This window comes from Pteropus vampyrus, unplaced genomic scaffold (assembly GCF_000151845.1).
Source record: "Pteropus vampyrus isolate Shadow unplaced genomic scaffold, Pvam_2.0 Scaffold104, whole genome shotgun sequence".
In the NCBI taxonomy this organism is placed as follows: Eukaryota; Metazoa; Chordata; class Mammalia; order Chiroptera; family Pteropodidae; genus Pteropus; species Pteropus vampyrus.
The window spans coordinates 834,100-858,202 of NW_011888885.1; the positions used below are offsets into that span (position 1 = coordinate 834,100).

A 24,103-nucleotide genomic window follows, 5' to 3' on the forward strand; every position below is an offset into this window, starting at 1 on the left:
GCCTGGGATCCCCCACACCACGCGGAGGAAGGAATGTGAACCTCCTAGGTCTGGCTCTAAGTCTCAACCTTATCCAGCAGGTCACAAAGCCCCATTTATACACAGCTCCGAAGTTTTATCATAATTCTTTATCTGCGCAGCCCCATAGATCCTCTGGGGCAGTCAGGACACATTCGGTAATGAAGCCCATTTATCCTCATTTTCTCAATTGGCACACTTAAAGTTCTAATATTTATGTTCACACTGTCCTAATTTTGGATGTCAAAGATACTATACTAGACAAGTAGCATTGCCAAAGGATAATTGAGCAGCTCAGAACAGTTCACCGGAGTCTGGATCGTGATGTGATTTGTCATATTACCTTCCAATCATTTCATCACGAATAGTTACTTTTTAATAGCTCAGTGGAAAAGAAAAATAATAAACGCTGCCACTGATCAAACGCCTCCTGTGTGCCATGCAGCGCTATCACCGAATTCTCACACCCTACAAAGAGGATTACCCACTTTTTATCGATGAGGGAACTATGGTTCAGAGAGGTTGATTAAATTCTTTATGTGTGCTAAGGGGCTGAGCTCAAACTCCAACCCAGATCTCTGCAAAGTTCCTGGCATTTGTGCCCTCTCCTTTGCCTCTTTCCAGCAAAACGATTTGTGAGTTGCTTTGAATTAGTATAACAATTATTTTTCATCACAAATAATGAAGAATTATGAACTCAGGGCTGTTAAAATATTTTGGCCAACTGAGTAATAATGAGGTCTGCTCTGATAAGCATTTAGCACAATGTGGGGTGGGAGTAAGAATCTGTGGCATATATTTCACCTATCAATAGGTGGCAGCATTCACCTAAATCTCTCCAAGAGGAATTAGCATAGGTCACTTCTTGCTACCGTCCCCAAGGCCATCTGCATTCTTTGATGCACTGGATTTTATAAAGAATAGCACTTATAATAAGTGGGTTGCTAACTAGATCTTGACCATGCCTCTGTATGGTAAGATTTGGACTGTGGTGGGGTTGTGGGGTGGGGGCGACTATGAGCCATCACAGAGATGTTGGGATCCCTCCCCATTTACATTCAGTTTGGTCATTTCTCTGGGGAGGTCTTTTATCTGCAGCTCAAAGCCCAAGATGATTTTTGTATCTTCGCTTTAAGAGTGTTATGCAGAATTCTCATGTAATTTAAAAATGAAATTGTTAATGCCCTAGGATTTGATAATTTAAGCATTTACAATTCAGAGAAAGAGTTTACTCAGATCAAGACAATAAAGCAATTAGCAGACTGCATGGTTTAGACATGATTTCAAAACCCAATGCACATGTACCCCTACCCATCAAACCATATGAATCTTTACTAGGAAGCATGAAAACCAAAGTTCACGAGGTAAGCAAATGTTCAACAGACATGTCAAAGTGGTCAAGCTAATGAGTCAAAGTACTGAAAGATAAATGACTGCTGAGTTTTAGGCAGACTCTTCCTCTTCCTCTCATTCTTAGGTATTCTCTTCCTCTTTATTTTTTTGTAAAGAAAATCTTAATATCAAAAATATCTATACTGAAATGGATTAGTACGAAATCCATTTGTTTTCTAGCTGCCAGTAAGAAAGAGTCTACCTAGAAGGATTTACTTTTATAAAGTCAAGAACACAGATGCAGTGGTAAGTAAAAGGATAAGTGAAAGATTCTTAGACCTATCTTAATGTTGATGTCTCCATTTTTATTTGGGATACTTGGAACTGATCCTTATCAGTGATGACCAAGAATACTTGGAAATCAGATAAGATGGGGCGTCCTAACTCTCAGAACTAAGAAGTAGACTCAAGAAAGATTCTTAGGAAACCAGATTCTCTCAAAAGAATTCAGACTGGATGGTGGGTGAAGGCCGAAGTCTTTGGAGATGGCATATTAACTTTCTTTTTTCTGTTCCCAGATAGAATGAATGTCTCTTCTCTCACTGTAGTATTTGTAACTCTGTTAGCCCTCTCAGCACAGTTTAACTTTGTTAGAGTTACTTGGGGTTCTGCTTTCCTGACTAGATTGTGAACTCTGTGAGGGCAGGACTCAGGCCTCACTAACCTTTGACTTTGCCTCTCAGCTCAATACATATATGTTTAATTGAACTGAATTAGAGAGAACTCAAAGGAGTGCATTTTATTCTTTTGTCCTTAGCTTTAAAGAAAAATGACAGCTTTGGCATTGGATATTACACATGGGTCACATTTCTTGTTTCTTGTCTAGTTCTTCCACTTCAGTGGAAGTGGCTGTAGGCGGATCATGCCAAAGCCCACCCCACCCCTGTAACCATTAATTAACTAATTTTATGTCCTGGGCAGGGCCACCTTATTTTCTAGAATGCCCCAGGCATATGAAGGTTAAATGCAGAGGCAGGCAAACAAGTCATTCATTACAAGGGACATTAAGTGACCCACATCTAGTGTATCATTTCGATCACTAATGTTTCCTGCCTTTGTGGTTTGGAGACCCAACCTGCACCAAAACGTTGAACACTACAATGCTGTTTCCTAATGGTAGCTCTCATTGTTTCCCATATTAGGGCAAAGGTGAGCATGAGGGGAGACATTCATCTTCAAAGACTTACGAAATTACGTCCAACCTATTAAGCATATCAGGAGATACTGCCATGCTCGGGAAATGAATTACTCAGCTGAATATCACAAGCATAATGAAGTTGTCAGCAGCAACAGTGCAAATGTAGATTGTCTGATTATGTGTTGACCGTGCTAGCCATTCAGGCACACACTGGGGAGGAAATTGTTGTCATATTGTTCACCACATTCTCAGCTCCATTCTCAGCCACGGTGATAAAACTGATATCTCTAGAAGCACATGGAAAACAACAACAAACCAGAAAGAGCACCCTCTTATTTCCAGCATGGCTGCAGTCTCTCCCCTCCAGGGGCTCAAATCTGTCATCTTTTTAAAAAATGACCATGACAAGAAGGGTAAGTTTAGATTCTGTTCCTCCAAACAAACATTTCACAATGGGCTTCCTTGGCCTTTGTCAACTTCAAAATAAGCAGGAATTTAGCAAGGAAGGTTTAACTACGTGGGTGGGACTTGCACCTTTCTTATGAGTCAAAGATGAAGGCAGTTTGCCTCGTTCCTTTCTGCAGAAGGATCTGACTAGGTGATAGCTCTTGATTTTTCCCTGGCTTTTTAAAAAAACACTTTTAGCTTTCTCTTTTATTAATTCAGGAGGTCAAACTAGATCTCAAAGGCCACTTACGGCTCTAACATGCTGTGGTATCAAAAAGTTACTAGAGCACTTAGCTCAAAAAAGAGTATCTCTGCCATAAAGACAAAATGATTTATTTCTACCCAGCTACTTGGTTTGTATTGGAAATATGTTCTGATACTTCAGAACAAATACACCTGATCTTTCTTTCCCTAGAGTGCACAGAAATCTGCTTTAAACATGTGTTATTTATCAGGAATGTTTGCTTTAAAAAAAAAAAAAAAACAACTGATGTAGATGTGTCTCACTTATTAATAGAATCCTATATCTATTCGAGTTTTCTTTGGATAAAGCCAAGAAGATGTTTCTACTGGTGGAACTGGAGTTTTTTACACACTTACCATATTGCACAAGAGCAGCTGATTACCCTGGGCGGCCCCCACTTAGTGGGTAGTGATTTGCATGAGTAATCTGGGTAGTTTTGGTGGTCAGTCAAGCTGTAGAGAAAATTCTCCTCCTTCCACCCTCATTTATTTTTTTTCTATCGAGTGCCAGCCAAAAGGAGTTCACATAAGCTCTTCCAGGAACATTTCTGTTTGGAGTTTGCGTCCAGGTATAAGTTGAAATCTAGGCCCCTAAGTCTAAATTTCAGAAAGGTTCCTCTTCCTCTTGGTTAAGTGATAAATAAATAAATCTCCAAAGAGGTCTTCTCTCTTTTCCAGGTTTTCTTTCTCCATTTACTTTGTGGCCCGGGAGTTCCGTAGACGATAATCATAGACGATAATTTGTCAGTCTCCTGACAAATTGCCCACCTTCCTACCTCCACAAGAAATACGTCACCGATTGACCAATGGTTTATCTCCATAACTACAAGACATCAAACCTTAGTATAGAAGAGAGAATCTTTTGTAATTAACCACAGTGAGAATTCAAAATACTAAGGTGAAAGAGACGTGAAGAAGCTACTTGTATTTGCACATTCAAACATAATAGTGAAGACTTATACCTGTGCGATAGGATCCAGCAATTATAAAGGCAGTCTACACTGTCACTTAAACACCGAACTGTAAATGCCACTTTATCCATTAAAATTACTCTCAGCCGAAAGGAAAAACTTCTCTTTTCTCCTAAAAATGCCAGATCGAGTTTGCTGTACATATGTCGGGAGCATCTGACCTACAGCACATAGCAGCAAAAAAGCATTTAATGAACTGAAGAAGAAGAAAGAACAACAGAGGGAGAAATAAAAAGAAAGTTAAAGAAGTTGTAATTATACTTTTTAAGAAGACTTTAAAGTCTCATCTTGTTGGATTTTGGCCTCGTCCCTATTATTCCAGTCTTCCCCTTACAGACATCGGCGCAGCCCTTTTGTTTCTGGCCTGGACCTTCCATCTTCAGACTTCTGTCCCACTTCCCTTTCTTCACTCTGTCCCAGACTCCGAACTCCCATGAAAGCAGACCCCGGAGCCAACTGGGGTGCTCTGGCCACTTTGTAAGACTGCTCAGCAGAGTTTTTTCAACAACCGCATATGCCAACGTAATTCTTCTCTGGCATTGTTGGACCTACCGGACGCACCTCGCAGGAGAGCAAGGCATTGAATGGAATTAGAAGCTCAATGGCTTATTCACTTCATTCATTATTTGGGGGGAAAATCCAAGACTTTGCTCAGAGAGGATGAAAAGGACTGCAATAGGCGCCTTCCATCTGTGCTGCCAGTCTAGCTAGGACAGTGTCTTCTTGATTTGAAAGGGAGGTCACAAAGTTTCACTTGGTTCTCAAATCCTCAACACTCAAAATCTGTGTATCAAATACGACCAGAGCTAGTTATTCATTCTCACTGCTCCTTCACTAATTTACCTTTGGCATTGAGGAAAAGTAAGGATTTTCAATGACAGTTCAACTCCAAAATGCATTTACTTCCCAAACTTAAAAATCACAAAACATACACTACATAGTTGCCATCTCCTCCAGATATATGAGAGAAAATCCAGCACTTAGGAGCATTTACACTTCATCGACCAAATATTAATTTAGTGCAATGTGGCATATGGACAGCAGAAACTGTGGTTATTTTAACTGATTGAATTAAAACCAAATAGGCTGAAGGGAGTTATATGTAGCCCAGTGAAACACATTTGCCCTTGAACAAGAAGAGTTTATTTTGAGCTTGGCAACACTGAGTAGTTGAGACTGAGAGTAAATTCCTGCCTGAGATGGCATCAGGCATCACACAAGGACCTCAAAGTTAGAGTGAAATGGTTTTGAATTCTGTCTGAAAAAGAATCCCTGTTGTTTTCAGTTAACCTAAAATCATTCCCCGTTTCCTTTCTCCGTGTCTGTACATTTCTACTGCACCCTTGCCTACCCTTGTCTAATAGGTCGCAAGGTTCAGGGTACTGTAGAACATTACAGATAAGAAAGCTGAGGTTGGGATCCATAGTAGAAAAAAGTCCAGTATATTGGAAATCAAATACTGGTTAAAATCAGGGCATGTGAATAAAATACTTGAGCTTGCTACTTGTTAGCTGTGAATCTTTGGCAAATCACTTGACTTCTGTGCCTCAGTTTTCTTATCTATAAAATGGAATTAATAGTAGTCACCTGCAAAACCTTGAATAGACACATCATAACAGAAGATATACAAATGGCCAATAAGCACATGAAAAGGTGCTCAATTTGATCAGTCATCAGAGAATTGCAAAATAAAGCCACATGCCGGTTTACACCCACTACACTGGCTAACATCAAATTGGGTGAAGATGTAGAACAACAACACATAGATGGTTGATGAGAATGTAAAATGGTCTAATGACTTTGAAAAACTGGCAGTTTCTAACAAAGTTAAATATAACGTACCTTATGACTCAGAATTCTACCTTGGGTTTTATCCCCAAAAGAAGAAAATAAATATCCACAAAAAGAATTGTGCATTATAGCAGCTTTGGTCAAAATAGCCAATCTAGAAACAGTCCAAATATCATCAGTAGGATAACAAATCGACAAATTGTGGTATATTCACTCAATGGAATATTACTCAATAATAAAAAAAGAATGAACTATGGAGACACATAACAATGTGACTAAATCAATCTCAAAAAGAAAACCAAAACATTATATTGAGCAAAAAAGCCAGACACAATATCATACTTACTGCACAATTACATTTCTGTGAAGATCCAAAATTGGCAGAACTGATCATAGTGGTGATAAAAATTAAAACAGTGGTTCCTTAGGACTAGCGGTGTTGAGATGTATGATTGGACAGTGGTAGGAGGAAACGTTCGGGCATGTTGGAAATTTCTTTATTTGATTTAGGTGTTGCATAGAAGGAGCTATACAATTATTGAAACATATCTAACTAAACACTTAAAATCTATTTTTTATTTGTTATGTATATTTAAAAAATGCCTGCCTTAGCTATCTTACAGGGATATTGGAAGACTAAATGAGATTTAAAGATTGAATGAGATTTAAATGCCACATAAATTTGAATTATTGCCATTTGATAAAATCAAACATAGACTTAGCCTATGGGCAGGCATATGGAGACATGCATCTGGAAGCTGAGCGAGGATCTCAGGACTTGAACTCAAGCTGCAGCCCAAGGACTAAGGACAGGACTAAGAGCTCCTTTCTACCTCAAGCCAGAGCTACTGCTAGCCCATGTGGTGTCATTGTGAGAAGCAGAAAAACACACCTCTTCCTTTTCCCCCACCATGGCACACGGCCTAGGGAACAGACATAGGCTGGATCTCAGCATCTTCTTACCCCTTGGGCCAGGTATGTTTGTGCCAGGAACAATCTGCACAGCTCTCTATGGGGGCTCTCCTCAAGGCTTTTGTACATACTGTTCCATCTGCTCAAAACGTTTGTCCCTATTTTCACAGTACTGTTTCTCTTTCATCCTTCAGATCTTGGCTTAAATGCCATTTCCTCAGAGTAGAAATATTTTTCCTTTATTCTCATTAATCTCTATCTCAAAATCCTGTTGTTTTCCTGAAAGCACCTGCCACAATTCGCAATTAGTATTTCTTTACCTGGTCTTTATCAGTCTCCTCTTTCTAGACTGTGTATTCCATAGAAGCAGGGAATCCATCTTTTGTTCACCATAATACCCCCAAGGTATCGAATAGTGCCTAGAACATAGTAAGTGCTCTACAAATGTTTATTGGATGACAAAGGCAGAAGTTTGGGGAAATTTTTATCTAATACAATAAACAATAACATTTTACAAATGTGACCTTGATTGGCCATTTCTGACTCGCTTTTCTGGAAATTTGTTTTTTAGGTCATCGTAATTTATAATTTTAAGAACTTTGCTTTCAATTGATATAATTGGAAGGAACATCAGTTGTTCACTCTTCTTGGGCAAATGCTAGATCACGATTAGTTTTTGCTAATTTTTAATTTTGAGAGGATATTCCTGCTGATGTGATTATTACTGGACTTAAAAGTATTTTATGGGTTATAATAAGATTTGGATACATTTTTGATAAGTAATTTTGAAATATACAATTTAGTACACTTACAGATTGTTGCAGAAAACTTTTCCAAAAAGATTTAACTCTACACGATTTCATTTTGTGTGAAATTTTAAAAGTAAATGTATACAATGACATTTTAATGTTTCCTCTGACATTTCCTGTAATTTGTGGAGGTCATATAAGAAATTAAAAGTGGCTTCATAAATTGTCTATAATTAAAAATGTTTGTTTATGTATTCTATCGCTGTATCTTTAATTATGAGAAAGAGTAATTTTAAACTTGTCTTTCTCATTAATAATTGGTCCATCAAATGTTTCATATAAAAATAATATTTGTCTATAGCCATGCCACCTTGAACAAGCCCGATTTCCTCTGATTTCAGAGGCTAAGCAGGGTCGGGCCTGAGTAATACTTGGATGGGAGACCACCTAGGAAGACCAGGTGCTGTAGGTGTAAAAAATAAAAAAATAAGGGATTGCAAACTGACAAGGTCTTTGTAATCTGTGAGGTTGACCAAGGGTTGCTTCGCCTTAAAAAGAAAAGAAAAGAAAAAAATAATAATACTCTCTTCTGTTGAATGCAATGGTCTTTAAATATAATTTTTATTTCTAGAAAAAGAACAAAATAACTTAAATCAAGCAGAATTGAGGAGATAATAAAGAGCAGAAATAAATAAAATTGAAAATAGAAAATAGAGAAAATGATAAAAAAGAGGTCGTGTATATATATGATGGAATATTACTCAAACATAAAAAAGAGAATGAAATCTTGCCATCTGCAACAACATGGATGGACCTAGAAAGTATTGTGCTGAGTGAAGTAAGTCAGACAGAGAGGCAAATGTCATATGATTTCACTTATACGTGGAATCTAGAGAACAGGATAAACAAACAACAGAAACAAGCTTATAGATACAGAGAGCGTTTTAATGGTTGCCGGATTAGGAGGTAGAAGGATGGAAGAAGAGGGGAGGGGATTATGAGGTACAAACTGGTAGATACTAAATAGTCATGGGGATGTAGAGTATAGCATGGGGAATATAGCTAATAGTGTAGTAAGTATAGATGGTGTCAGATGGGTACTGGATTTATCAGGGTGATCACTTCATAAGTTACATAAATGTGTAATCACTGTGTGGTACACCTGAAACTCATATAATATTGTATGTCAACTATGATTGAAAAAATATATAATATAAAAATTAAAAAAGAGAAAATCAATGAAATGAAGAGATGGTTCTTTGAAAAGATAAATAAAATTGATACCTCTATTAAGAGTATCAAAGGAAAAAGAAGATATAAATTATCAATATCAGAGATTAAATGGGGATAGCATTATAGATATTAAAAAGATAATAAGCAAATATAATTAATAATTCTACAAATGTAAATTTGATACCTTAGATAAAATAGACCATTTAAAAAAAAAATCATAGACTATCACACTCATTCAATATGAAGTAGATCATTTGACTAGTCCTTTAACTATTAAGGAAATTAAGTTCATAATTTAAACACCCCATCCCACCCCCCAAAAAAACCCCTCAGGCCCAGACAGCTTCAATGGAGAACTCTACCAAACGTTTAAAGAAGAATTAACACCAATTTTATACGATCTCTTTTGGAACACTGAAGAGGCAGGAATACATCCCAAATCATTTTATGAACCTAATATTACCCTGACAACAAAATTAGACAAATACAGTACCTAAAAAGAGAAAACCACACACCAATATACCTCATAAATGTTGATGTAAAAATCATTAACCAAATATTAGTAAATAGAATTCAGCAATCTTTAAAAAGAATTACACAACAAGAACAAGGGGTGTTTATTCAAGGCCTGCAAGGCAGATTCAATATTTGAAAATCAATCAACGTTAGTTCACTATATTAACAGACTGAAGAAGAAAACTCACATGATCATATCAATTGAAGCAGAAAAAGCACCAGACAAAATTTAACACTCATTCTTGATAATATCTCTCAGAAAAAGAATAGAGGAGGCATCCTCAGCTCGATAAAGAATATCGACCAAGAAACCTACAGCTAACATTATAGTAAAAGTTGAAAGATTGCTTTCCTCTCCTTAAATCAGGAGTAAGTAATGGATGTTAACTTTCGACACACTATTCACGATGATACTGAGAGTTCTAGGTCGTGTCGTAAAGCAAGAAAACGAAATAAAAGAAATAATCAAAAAGGAAGAACAATAACTGTCCCTATTTGCAGATGAAATCATGTCTCCATAGAAAATCTTAATGAATCTATAAAAAAAAAACTCCTGGAACTAATAAGTGAATTCGACAAGGTCACAGGATACAAGATAAACATACAAACTTCAGTTGTATTTCTGCATATTAGCAATAGATATACGGTTACTAAATTTTAAAATGTAATGTCATTTACAATTGCTCCAAAAAATGAAATCTAAAGTATAAATCTAACAAAACAGTTACAAGATTTGTATGCTGATAACTACAAAACATTGATTTCAAGAAAATCAAAAAAGATCTTAATGGAGAGATACTGTGTTCATGGACTGGAAAATACAACATAGTCATTCCCCCCACCTCCAAGTTGACATGTAGTTTTAATATAATTCCTATAAAAATCCCAGCAAGATTTTTGTGGATATGAAGATTTTTCTAAAATAAGGAACTAGATGTCACTCCAATAATTTTAATAAAAATAAAATAACATAAGGAACTAGATTAGCTAAAACAACTTTGAAAAAGAAAACTAAGGTAGGAGAAATCAGTCTACTTAATTTTAAGACTCATCATACAGCTACAGTAATTAAGACTGTGTGGTATTGGTAGAGATTTAGACACATAGATAGATGGAACAGGATAGAGAATTCAGAAATTAACCCATTCAAATATGACCAACTGAATTCTTTTGACAAAAGCGCAAAAGTAATCTAACAGGAAAGATAGCTTTTCAACAAGTTGTGCTGGAACAATTAGACATCCATGGGCAAAAAAAAAAAAAAAATGAACCTCGACCTAAGCCTCACACCTTATACAAAAATTAATTCAAAATAAATCATGTTCTTAAATGGAAAACTTAAACTATAACACTTTTAGAAGGAAAAAAAAAAACAGGAGAAAATCCTTAGGACCTAGGAATAGGCAATGTTCTTAAACTTAATGCCAAAAGTATAATTCATAAAAGAAAAATTGATAAACTGGACTTTGTCACAAGGAACTTTTGCTTCATGAAATATTTTGTTAGGAGGATAAAAAAACAAGCTGAAGAATGAAAAATAATATTCACAAACCACATGTCTGACAAAGACCTGGTATTTGAAATATATAAATAATTTTTTTGAAATATATAAATAATTTTATTTATATATTTGAAATATATAAATAATTTGAAATATATAAATAGTTTTTAAAACCAAATAATTAAAAACCAAACATTCCAATTAGGAAATGGGTGAAAGACATGAAAATACATTTTACCAAAGAGTGTATACAGATAGCAAATGAGTGACAAGCACATGAAATTATACTTAACATCATTAGCCATTAGGGGGATGCAGTTAAGAACACAATGAGATATCACTACAAACCTATCAGAATGGCTAAAATAAAAAATAATGACAATACCAAATGCTGGTGAGGATACAAAGAAAGTAGATCACTCATATATTGCTGATGGGAATGTATGATGGTATTGTTGCTCTGGAAAAAAGTTTAAGAATTTCTTAGAAAACTAAATATGCAACGAACATATGCCCCGGCAATTGCACTACTAGGCATTTAGCTCAGAGAAATTAAGACTAGTTTTTGGCACAAAAATCTGTACACAAATGTTTATAGCAGCTTTATCCATAATAACCCTAAACTGAAAACAACCCAGATATTCCTCAAGGAATGAATGGTTAAATAAACTATGGTACGTCCATATCATGGAATACTACTCCATAATTAGGAACAGACTTTTGAGACACACGACAAGTCGGATGAATTTCCAGAGAATTATGCTGAGTAAGAAAGCCAATCTTAAAAGGTTACATACTATATTATTCCATTTATATAACATTTTTGAAATAAAAAAATTATCAAAATGCAGAAGAGATTAGTGGTTGTCAGAGGTTAAGGAGGGAGTAGGAGCAGCAGGGAAGTGGGCATGGTGATAAAAGGGCAACAGGAAGGATCTTTGTTGTGGCAGAAATGTTCCATTTCTTGTCTATATCAATATCGATATCCTGTTGTGATCCAGTTATCACAAGATGCGAGATGTTATCGTTGGGGGAAACTGGGTAAAAGGCACACAGGATCTCCCTGTGTCTTTTCTTATAACAGCAAGTGGATCTACAGTTATTCAAAATTAAAAGTTTAATTTAAAAAGTTGATCAGCTGTGAAAACAGCCTGCTTTAGTAGTCTGATGCTTAATCTCCTTTCAGTGTATCTCCCATTAGTGGCTCTGTGGCATGAAAACTAAAGAGAGCATTAAAGAGTGGTTCTGGTAACGCCATACCTACGTCTACCTGCATGGCAGCAGTCTGGTGCTGAGTGGCAGATGTACAAACCATTTACTCCAGTGGCCTGGAGGTATGCTACCTGATTTACCACTGCTTAACCAGGATCTAATGCAGTGCCTTGCACAAATCAAGTCAATAAGTAGTGATCAAATGTAAAATCAAACAAAAAGACAATTCCAGAAATTTGCTAACTGTCCTGCCTTAGAGTTGGACTGTGTTGGTTGTAACTCAAATCTAATAGAATTATTGGCTCTCAGATTCCCTAGCAATGAAGTCTAAGGGAAAGATAAACTTACTTCTCTGAAAATTTGGCATTTGACTTAATTGGAAATCAAAGGAACTAGAAAGCCAAAGGAAGTCAAAGGAGATGACCTTGTATAGTAGACATATGGGTTGTATATTATTTTGCTCCACAAATCCATTCCTAGCAAATTATTCTGTAGTTACCCACAAATGTGCAATAACCTATAAACAAACAGTGCACATTTCATTGCAGTCGTGCTTTTGGGGCCAAAAGTTGGAATCAATCAAACTATTCAAAGATTTAAAACCGTAGCAATCCTTATAATGGAATACTATGCAGCTATTAAAAAGGACCTCGTATATATGTCTTATTGATATAGAAAGATATTTAAGACATTTTAAAGAGCAAGTTCTAGAACAGCTTTAATTTTTGTGTAAAAAATGTAAATGTCTCTAGGTTTGGTAGTAGATACATAGAAAATATAGAAACATATACTCTATGCTATTGACAACTTGGGAGGCGGTAGGATCATAAGGGACTTTAACTCAGTACTCTATTTTTGTATATTCGAATAAGTTGATACTTTTTGTAATCAAACAAAGATGTTTTTCTTTTAAAGAAAGAGAACATGCTTTGGAGTTTGACAGATTAGTGTCTGAATTCTAGTACTTCCATTAACTATGCAAGTTTGGACAGGTTACTCAATCTCCCCAGTAAGTTACTTTAGAAGCTTCAGTTTCTTCATCCGTAAAATGGGAATAATGATACTTAGCTTACTAAGTTATCATGTGAATTCAGTAAGGTGATATAAACATCTGATTCAGGGCCTGGCTCAAAGCAGTTAATATGTGGAGTTCATTTGTATATGTTCGCCACTGCCTAGACTGTTGGAGAATAGTAGGTTTCTGGCTGGCGCGTTGCCTACGACTTACTGATCGTGTAAAACCTTGGTATTCATCAGGCCCTGTGGACTCACTGAATTTCCAAGACTGGCCAATTTCTGTCAGTTGTTTTCTGTTCTCATCCAAAATCCAAAATAAAAGCAATGTGCCGTCTCAGTACCCTGGTTTGGTATCATGCTCTTTGGACATGCCCATCTTTTACCCTGTATTCAGCCATCCAAGACCAGAATTTCATTGTTCCATTTCTATCATAAGCTTAGTGATAGAAGTCCTTCAAAGCTCCGAATCTTCATCATTCAGTGGGTCCATCTCTTCTGTCGCTATTCCCATTTCAAGATGGCAGAGCCGTCAGGACATTCTTTGACTGGACTTCTTATTGGCAACTTTGTTTTAGACGGTGAATGTCCACATGGCTTTTTGGTCTCTATGGCAGAGAAAGCCTCAGCTTGGGCCATTATGTTACAGAGTTCTAATGCCATATAGTGAAAATGGAATGGGATAAGCCAACCAAATGATTTTAAAGCGTTTTAGATTAATCCAAGCCATTACGGTTGATCTGACTCAAACTATTACATATGCCACACACTGTGACCCTTCATGACAGAAAGACCCAATCCGGTCTGGCAGTGGGTATGCTGCCAGAAAGGAGCTTGACCAAAGTTTGACTCCAGTTGATGGTAGAAGAAGTGACATGGCTACAAACCTGGATCTGGTGCAGGTCAAGCCACCCCAGATATTCCCTCTTATGGCTGAGATGTAGCACCAGTGCACGGTACATTTCTGCCTGCACTGTGACTATCTGGGGATTATGTGACTCCTTCCTGTGACAGAAAACTCACAAACTCGGGAAGACCGTCATCTTTAAAAAGCTTTGTGAGAACACTTCCTATGATCATTAACACAAGAATGCAGACTCCTGTTTTCTCTCTCTCTAGGGATGATGCGGAAAACTAGATTAGAAAATAGTTATGTATTTTAGAATTAGTGGTCTCAATTCTTTTAAACTTCTTGTGTGCATGAACTTCTGGTGCTGAGCTTCAGGATTTGACTAAGGTGGAGGGACCCAAATTCTAAGGAGATCTCCCAATATGGAAGGACAAAGGAGAGAGAGACTCTCAGCCTGGGCAAACAATCAAATATCTGAGGACTCTATCACAACTCGCTGCCAATTATCGCCATCTGCCTGCATGTGAAATTGATCTTTCTTCTACCCTCAGGGCTCTCCCTATAGGAGCAGCAGTGGAAGATGCCATTTTTGCAAATGCACAGCTCATTGAGCTTGTATGTCTGACCCATCCATACTGACCTTGAGACTTTCAATTTGATTCATTTTCTTAAAAAAACACACACACAATTTCCTGTGTCTAAGGGAAGGGAGAAAGGTTAAAAAATATCATTATAAAGGCTCCAAAGATTTTTGGGACATCAAATTGCTCTGACAAACCATTTTTATGAGTTAAGTGTAAAGGAAACAGAAACATACGGATTAAATTTCCCTTAAAATACACATGGGCTTAAAAATTAAAGGGGAAAGAAGGACTTGGCATTGTGGGTTTCAGGCTTTGCCAAACCCCAGCTCCTGAGAAATAACTTGAGATGCTTGACAAACCCAAAAAGCAGCTGGTTTGCCCTGTGCCCTTACTGAGCGACATCTAGAGTGCTGTGATTGGAAACTCTGTAACTGAAATATGCTAATTAACACACTCATGCTCTGATTCTTCAAATTGCTACAAACAGTCCCTGTTTATAAAATTTCTCCCTAAAGACCCAGTCCTCCTTGAATTCTTGTATTCAGGCAAAATCACAGATCAGCGTTATAATTCCCATTTCATGGATGAAAACATGGAGCTCAATGAAGTCTAAACTAGATGGTTGATGGCAGCTTTCTTAAGACAGAAAATTTACCCACATATACCCTACACCTGCCTTGAGAATAAAAGAGAATCATTGGTTCATTCAGTTCTATAATAGATTCATAGACAGATGGCAAGTATAAACTCCTCATCAAGCACTGAGAATTCAGAAGTGCATGTATGAACTTAACTATAGTATTCATTCATTCACTCATTCATTCACTCATACATTCAATAAACAAGATGCTTCGGAGCACAAATGTACTACTGGAATCACAATGGAGAATAGACATAAAAGGAGCTAACATTTATTGGAGTTTACTATATGCCAGATTTTGTGCTGGCCTCTTACCATTCAGTATCTCATTTAATGTTCAATTGAACTCTAAGAGGTTGGTACGATGACCATCTCCATCTTACAGAAGAGGAAGGAGGCACAGGGAATTTAGTAATTATTCCTAAGACTGGCTAGGGAGGGCAGATCTAGGATTCAAAGCCAAGATGGATGTTAAAGACACTTGAATGCTGCCTTCAAGAACCCTAGAGTCTCTGGAGCAAGCTAAGACATATTTAAATGTAAATATAATCAAGAATGATAAATGTCCCAGAGACATTTAGAGCATGGAGGGATTACTTTCTACTGAGATTAGGAAGGCTTTGCGTAGGAGGCAGCTTGTACCTAAGATTTTAAAGGATGAGTAAGATCTGAATACCAGGGGGAGAGATCAGAGTCATTTCTGCCTGGAGAACATCCCAGAGAGGGGGATGAGAGAAGGAAGCCCAGGCACAACAGGACATGCAGGGAAATCACACCCAATGCTCTTTCGACAAAGGCAAATGTAGTTATGTACCATCGACCAAAAGAAAGGAAACAAATCCTCCAAAATAACTTAAATAGCTCAGGCATTTTCAACTGCCATTGCCTAGAAAATGAGTATTAGGATTGGAGGAAGAGTCTGTTATTTCCTCAGGAGGTTCTGACTCTCAGAACCTCTTGTGGTGTGAACATCTTACAGCGAGTGCTAAGTGATTCTAGAAATGCGAGGTGTACATTTTCGTATAACACGACCCCTAACTATGTAAGCTAGTATTCAGGTGGATCACAGTCGGAATAATAGGGCTGTAGGAATAACAGTCTATCCTGGTGTTACTGAGATGAACTAATGTTGACTACTTATGGTATTTACCTTATTTGCTGATTTTAGACCTTAATTCTCCTGGATAAATGCAAATCCACTATCTTTGCTTACTTTGTAAATGAACCCTTGAAATTAGAAGGGTCAAGTTGTTAAAAATGCTTTGAGTTGATGTGGTAAAAAAAATCAATCCAAACGAAATTCAAAGTGCATGAAAATATATGCAGAAGCTAAAATTGTTACTAATGCATGAAGATATATTAACATCTAAATATATCCAAAAGGAAATAGCGTGCTTTAAAAAAAAAATCCAACTATTTGTTCATTTATGACAAACCAAGCTAGAGACTTCTGACAGTTTCCGAAATTCTATTTGTTATTAATTGCAGGGGCTTCAAGACTTTAGAGTGGGAAAGTCAATAGACAGCAGTGGGGCTGAGAAGATTTATCAAAGAAAATACAGGGAGGTTGACTTGTCAGAATAAAAAACTGAAAAACATCGAAGGTGCATGAATAGTTAAGTCTTCAAATGTTAATATGGTATGAACTGACATGATACACATGTAACAGAAATATTTGGGAACTTTACTCCTACTTTTTTTCTAAATACCACAGCAAGGTACGCTCATTTGAGAAAAAATAGATTATATAAAAAACACAAAAGAGAAACAGGCAAAAACAAAACAAAACAAAAAATCATCCATAATCCTAGTACAGGAGGAATCATTTTATCTCTTTGTGTACTTTTTCCCGTCCGCGTATATTTTACATATTTAATTGATCCATGCTCTGTATCAGCGGTTCTCAAACTTTAACATACATCAGATTCACCTGGCTACTAACACACATTACTGCGGGCTCACTCCCTGAGTCTCCGATTTAGTAGGTCTCAGTGGGACCTGAGATTGGCATTTCTACCAAGTTTATAGATGATGCTGCTCCTGCTGGTTCAGGGACCACACTCTGAGATCCACTGCTCTATACAGGCGCTTGATTCTTGCTATTTTCACTTCGTTGCATTAGGAGTATTAAAATAATTTGAAAATATCATTCTCACAGCTGCATAATATCTTATTATATGATTTGTTAACCACGCCCCACTGTTGAGTAGTTTTGCATACACGTTAATTGGAGGATGTCATATTTCTTTCAGAAAACACCACAAAGATGAGTAAGATGCACCTCTAGCCTTGAGACAGAAGTAAGCACACCTAAGGCTATGAGATGACATATTTACACACTTATGGTTACTTTGGGTTCTAGAGGATCAGAATGCCCACACCACCGATCGGAATAAGCCTAAGTAAATCATTTTAGGTGTGCAGCAAGGAGCTCATCGGCCTCAGGAAGCTGCATCTCCCACAAGGCAGTTATCACTGACTTCTGAAATGGGCCGCATGGTTCTTTAGAAAAACGTAGAAGGAGAGAATCAAGTCAAGAGTCTAGGCAACTGATATTTGGATATGCAACCAGCTAAAAATCTTGTTCCAGAAGCTGCTTGATAAATTCATGGTTCCAAAGAAACCTCTGACGCTCTTGGTGAGCAGGCGCTTACCACAAACGGAATCACAGTGTGGAATGCTCTGGCCCTCCTGCCTTTTTCTCATCCTCAGCAATGAGCAACAGAAACAGTTAAACTGCCAGCAGCTCCCAAACAGTGGTTTCCGCCCTTAGCGACTGCCAGCCCCAGCAGGCTCACCACACACAGCCTCAGAGGTCTGGCTCCTAAGCTCCTCTCTGCCCAGACGCCATAACAATGAGAAAGGAAAACTGTGGCCACCGCAGATCTTCGAGGCCAGCGGTACACAGGAGCCTCCACCCTGTCAACAAACCCCGTCACCGACGCCTGTGCCTTGCTTCTCATCCCTTACCTTTCCCGAAACAGTCACAAAAAGCTGGGATTCTCTTTCTCACTCATTGGCTCAGACTGTCCCTAAAGAAGATTTCCAAAGAAGCTGCATTTCATAGTGAGGAATCTCTGGGCACTTTGGTCCTTACTATTCACTATGGGTGACCCCGGTAGAATAATTGTAGCGATGAGACCAAATGTTGCTTGAACAGTGATGTTTATTTATCAAGCACATTGTAGATGTGTATTATCTAATTTAATCCTCGCATTAGCCTTAGGAGCTCAGTACTATTACCCTAACCATTTTACCAATGAAGAAATAACTGGAGGACCAGAAAGATTAAACCACTTGCCCAGTGTCACTCAGCTTGCAAACAATGGAGGTAGATTTAAACCCAAATCTGACTCCAAGGCCCATGTTCTTTACCATCATTCCAGTTGGCTTCTTTTAAGATATATAATATTTATTTAATCTCCTGTTCATCGGACTCATCTAAATGCCAAAGAAGGCATTACCGCGCGCGCGCGCGCGCGTGTGTGTGTGTGTGTGTGTGTGTGTGTGTGTGTACACAACATTTAGTAGGAGATTGTTTGGGTAATCAAATCTCAGAGTAGAGGGAGGTTGTAGATCAGGGATCAGAGTATATATCTATCTATCTATATCCATCTATATCATCTATATCTATATATCTTTGTCTACATCTATATCTATATGTGTATATCTATATCCATATAGCTCTCTCTCTCTCTTTCCATTTCTGTCTGTCTGAATTTCTATCTCTATCTCTATATCCTGAGAGGGAAAGACGGGGAGAGAGAGAGAGAGAGAGAGAGAGAGAGAGAGAGAGAGAGAGAGAGAGAGAGAGAGAGAGAAAGTAATTTCTTTTTATGTCATAGTAGGACTCAGATTTCTTAATGGAGAGTAGCATAGCATTTCTCAAACACGAGTGTACATTGGTTATCTGGAGGGTTTGTTAAAATCCAGACTGCTGGGCCTGGCTTCCAGAGTTTCTGATTCAGAAAGTCTGGGTAGGACCCAAGAATCTGCTTTCCTAACAAGTTCCCGGGCGATCCTGATACTACTGATCTGGAGAGCACCTCTGAGAATGGCTGGAGTAGAGGATCTGCTAGAGCTTTACGCTAGAGAGAAAGAAGCCTCTGCCATGACGTTTTAAAGGATACTGTCTTTCTTCCCTGAATTCTACACCACTTTGTCTTTCTGCTGAAATGATGGATGGGTGACGTGACCAGAGAGGATGAATGAGCACCTGGAGAACGGGGCCCACTCCCAAACTGCATCTTCCATATTGTGACCCAGAGAGTTTCTCAAGAAACGGCCGGGCAGTGGCACTTGAAGTCCTAAGGGTGGTCATTAACAGATAAAAGTCTGGAAGCCTGACGTTTTCCCATAGTCTCCTCTCTGTCAGTAATGGGAAAAGATATTGGCTTCTTTGTCACTTGATGTATTTTGGAGATGGTCACAAACAAGCTTAGTCATTTTCTTTAACCATCCTAGGAACTGCTACTCCTGGAAAGATCATGCTCCCTTGCTAAAACTGAGGTTACTTTCTCAGATTCGCCCATCAAAATGCCCTGTGAAATGTCCCCAGCCTCCGATGGCTCGGGCCTTGTCCTCTGTGTGCCGCTCCGGGAAGTTTCTCGCAGATCCGAGTAGAGAGAGTTTAGAGTCAGTGTTCACGCAGGAACATTTTTATCTAAATTAACGGGTTGAGTTCTGTGGCAGAAAATTTCTGCTATTTCTGCCAGACTTGGGCTGTCCCTGAATGACACAGCCATGAACAAGCAGGTCAGGCCCTCGCTCTAGTTTGAAATTCTTTATGTCTTGAGTTGCTTTGCTAAAGTGAAACAGCACCCACAATGCTGTACGAGGCCACGCATTTTGTACTATCAAAGAGTCAAATTCTCAAACTTCTACTCTGTCTCCCCAGGATGGAGAAAGCCAGGCTAACTTCCAACCTTGCATTCTGAGAGTGAACCATAGGGCCAGAAAATGTCAGTCTGTTTTCTTCTTTGATAAGCTTCCTTGGCCAAGTGTGATGACCTGAATTACGGTGTGGCCTGCGGCCCCCAAAATCTTGACGTCGGCTTCTGCGTTTCCCTGCCCCGCGCTTCTCTTCGGGCAGTGGTGTCTGGCCACAGAGCTGTAGATCGATCATTCTGTTTCCAGTGGCAATCACGCATTCTCTTTATGATTATGGGTGCTACTGGAGGGCGGAAAACAACCACAGATAACCCCAAACAGAGCTAACTCAGAAGCCAATTCTACTGTTTGTTTTGGGAAGGCATTATTCACTTTCTTTATTTAGCTATTTTGCTTTTCTAGTCGATAGCAAAACAAAATTTTATTCCCGAGTGCATATGGCCTCAAAGTAGAAGAAGTGGATCAATAATTTGCTAATTAGGGAAGAAAACAAAGCCTGGAGCTTAAGGAAAACACGCGTGAATGTGTCTATAAAGGATGCTCCAGTTGCCGAAAGAATCTGCCAGGTGGCTAAACCACACCAAGAAGATGTTTCTGCCTAGAATGTTAAACAGGGAGTTTGGAGAACCTCCAGTACAAAGCCCTTCAGACAGTTCCCTGGAGCCCTACAGAGAGACAGAGGTCCTGGGACTACATGAGATGAATAAAGCCCGGCTCTTACCCTCACTGAGCCCAAGTTCCAACAAATGGCTTAACACATATTCAGTTATTCGTTTGACAAGTATATTTTGAACCCTTCAAATGTGCCAGGGTGATTGTTTTGCTAATCAAATCTCAGAGGAGAAAGAGTCTCTAGATCAGGGATCAGAAGCCTCCTGGGTAGTAGCATCTCTTCTGTGCTGTCTCTGGCAGGTCATCCTCTGACTTCTGACCGCATCTTGAGGTGGGAAGCTAGCCACTTTGTGAGGCAGCTTATCCCATTGGTCCACAGCGATTATGGCACAAAGATTCTCTTTGTACTGTACTGAATCTGTGATCTGCCTTCTTATATACTACTCTGAATGAAACCAATGTTTACTTGCAGAAATACTGTCTAACTCAATAACCCTGCCCACCAACCTGAAGCCCACTCTCCTCTCCCCCTAAAATAATCACACACGAATATACACATGCAAAACAAAAGAAAGTTGTTGGGTTTGTTTTTGGTTCTGTGCTTGGCAGTAGTGGTGGTGGTATATGTGTGACACACTGAGTTAAGAAAGTAGAGAAGAAGATGGGATGAATGTGTTTGGCCCAGTGGCTAACACAGTACCTGGCATACAGCAGGGCTTCAGCAAATATTTGTCAAAGGAATGAGTGAATGGATGAATGACGATGAGTGGATAGAGTATGAATTGCTAACTAGAATATAAAATTTTCATGTTATGGACCCTGTCTGTCTCTTATACCTAAGAGAGTACTCAGCTCATAAGTAGAGGTTCAAAAATAAGTAATTTCTGAATGAATAGATGGGTGCATGAAATTGAAAACCACTGAAATATAAGTGGGTATAAATAAACGTTTATTGTAAAAACAAACGAATGAATGAATGAATGAATGAATGAGGAAGCTAAGGAGTGATGCATCACTGAAGACGGCTATTCTGTTTCAACTGGAGGGACATCACAGTTCTAGTGGGTAGGTGAGAAAAGTATGACTCTATTTAATAGGGCTGTTAGTTGCCTTTTCTGCATGAGAAGCTCTTTCCCACTGTTGACTCAGCAGCCCAGGCAGTGTGCCTTTATCCTGCGGTCTTTTCTAACACGCTAGGGTTAGCTAGGTGAGATGGCAGTGTTTTGATTTGTTTTTTAATTAAACTCTGCTTTGCCTAGAGATTCTACATTTATTTGGTTTGCTTTCCAGTTGCTTAAGGGAATAGGGATGTTAACTAGAAATGGTTACAGATGCTAAGAGAGAAGGTGTCTGATTTGGTAACAGAGAAAAGCCTGAAGAAAATGAACAACATGTATTGATGTCTGCACCCTTGTCCTCCTAGAACTACCCAGAGACCCATCAAAGGCACAGAAGAAGAGCGGACACTCTCATTTCTCCCAAGAGGCCCTCTTTTAGATCTGGACACTCTAGTCGAACGAGTCTGTTTCCCCTGGGCATCATTCTTAGCTTCTCAAAGCCACACTCTAAGAAGATGAGACCACATGTTACTTTTGATCACATCACCTTTGTTCCCTGGAAGGCAGCCCTAAGATGGTACAGGATCAAGGGTACTGGAATTTCGTTTGTTTTGGCCTCTGAGTCAGTTCAGTTGTACTGCTCAGGAAATCAAGTTTTACTTTGTCCCAGCAGGAATCTGAGTCAGCCTCTACCTTGTTGGAAAGCACTGTGACTTCTGTGCCAGCAATGAAAAAGAAAACCAAGGAGGTACAACGATGTCCACTACTTAGCTATGTATGTTCTCAGCAACATGCTCTGAGATGCCACCTGATTGGCAATCCTATACTGTACAAAAAATGAAGAACAAAAAGCTGGCAGCAGCTCCAGAGGAGATACAGAATTTTTCACAAACTGTAAAAGAGTTCAATGCAGCCTAGATTAAGTGACCTCTTAAGCTAATTATCTTCTGGTTCTTTGTTAAATTGAGGTTGTCAATTAATTTTTAAGGCAAGTATTAAGGCAAGAACTAAAAAGATACTTTAAAGAAAAAAGTGAATGAACTAGGGAAGTTCAACAGATGTCTCTGGACCAAGTGTCAAAAGTCACAGCCCTTCCTTGCTTCAAAGGAACGCTGGTGAATTTCTCAGTGGCCCATGGAAAGAGCCAGTAGCATGCTGGGTGACCAGGCCATCTGCTGGCCCTGCTATTAAATTCTAAGCCCTGCAGCCAAGGAGCATAGCCAAGTTGGGCAAGAAGTGAGGTCCATCCAAGGCCACTATAACAAGCAGCTGCCCGGTGTTCAGGTCAGCCCAGCTAGATGAAGCCAAGGTTAAGTTAGTTGGAATAAAATCAGGAACAGCACAATTAGGCCTTTAAGTGTGCTTTGGGCTATTACACATCTGGGCACCAGAAGGTCAGTTCTATCCAGCAGGATAGCCCATGTCCATTGACATGGTCTTGACCTGGGTTGATCTGCCCTACTTGGACATTACTAGTCACCTCAAGCAGGCACCTCCCAATCGTCTGAGTTTCCTCTGATGGTGTGAGAGTGAATCCACTCAAAATAGAAAATCTTATCTAGTCAGTCAATGAGTTACGACACCACCCAAGGCCTTCACAGAGAGGAAATCAGACAAGCAATTTAGGGAAATCTACAATAGATTCTGAAGAGACCTGAGAATGGGACCAAAGCATACACAGCTCCTTGAAATGATCCAGTGACATTCTCCTATAGACATTTGCCCCTAACAGTCTCATCAGGGTTCTCTTGGTTCTGGTCAATTCTCAGGATGGAATAGGTTGAAATGATCTGGACTCTAATTTACAAACCGGAACTACTGCTTTTAAGAATTGAGGGGCACAGTTTTGAGATGTTAGTTTTACTTGCCTCTCTAAATTAGGTTGGAGGAATTTCAATCTTCACGTTGAGTCGGTGTTCTCTGAGCATTATAGATCTCACAGCCCGGAGACTGGAGACAGGCACTCATGAAAGCTTGTCTTCCTGTCGTTAATTTAAATATTAGAAGAGGAAATGAGAACAGACATTGTTCAGGGAGTACTTTCAATATCAGATATTCCTCCAAACATTTGCAAATCAATAACAATTGAGGGAGAGGGGCTACTAGAAGGCATTGGTGCAATGACTAATGAGACTAGTTTGCATCTGCCTAAGCTGGACTACGAATAGAAAATTGAATAGCTTTGCTCTGAGTTACTAAGATATCCTTATTTAGAGGACTAGATAGACTCAGTTCTTTAATGGACCTTTTCAATATTTAGTTTGTGTGTCTCCCCAAATAGAAAAGGTGGTGTAAGAAGAAAGCTCCAGGTTTGGCCACAACTCAAATGGGC

The 24,103-nt window shown here is 38.8% G+C and overlaps 1 protein-coding gene and 1 pseudogene across 1 annotated transcript in view; one reads left to right on the forward strand and one right to left on the reverse strand.

Moving 5' to 3' along the window:
• The window catches only part of ANKFN1 (ankyrin repeat and fibronectin type III domain containing 1), a 342,813-nt gene that overhangs the window by 125,062 nt on the left and 193,648 nt on the right, over nt 1-24,103 (reverse strand). The window lies entirely within an intron of this gene.
• LOC111742972 lies at nt 8,015-8,133 on the forward strand (annotated as a pseudogene).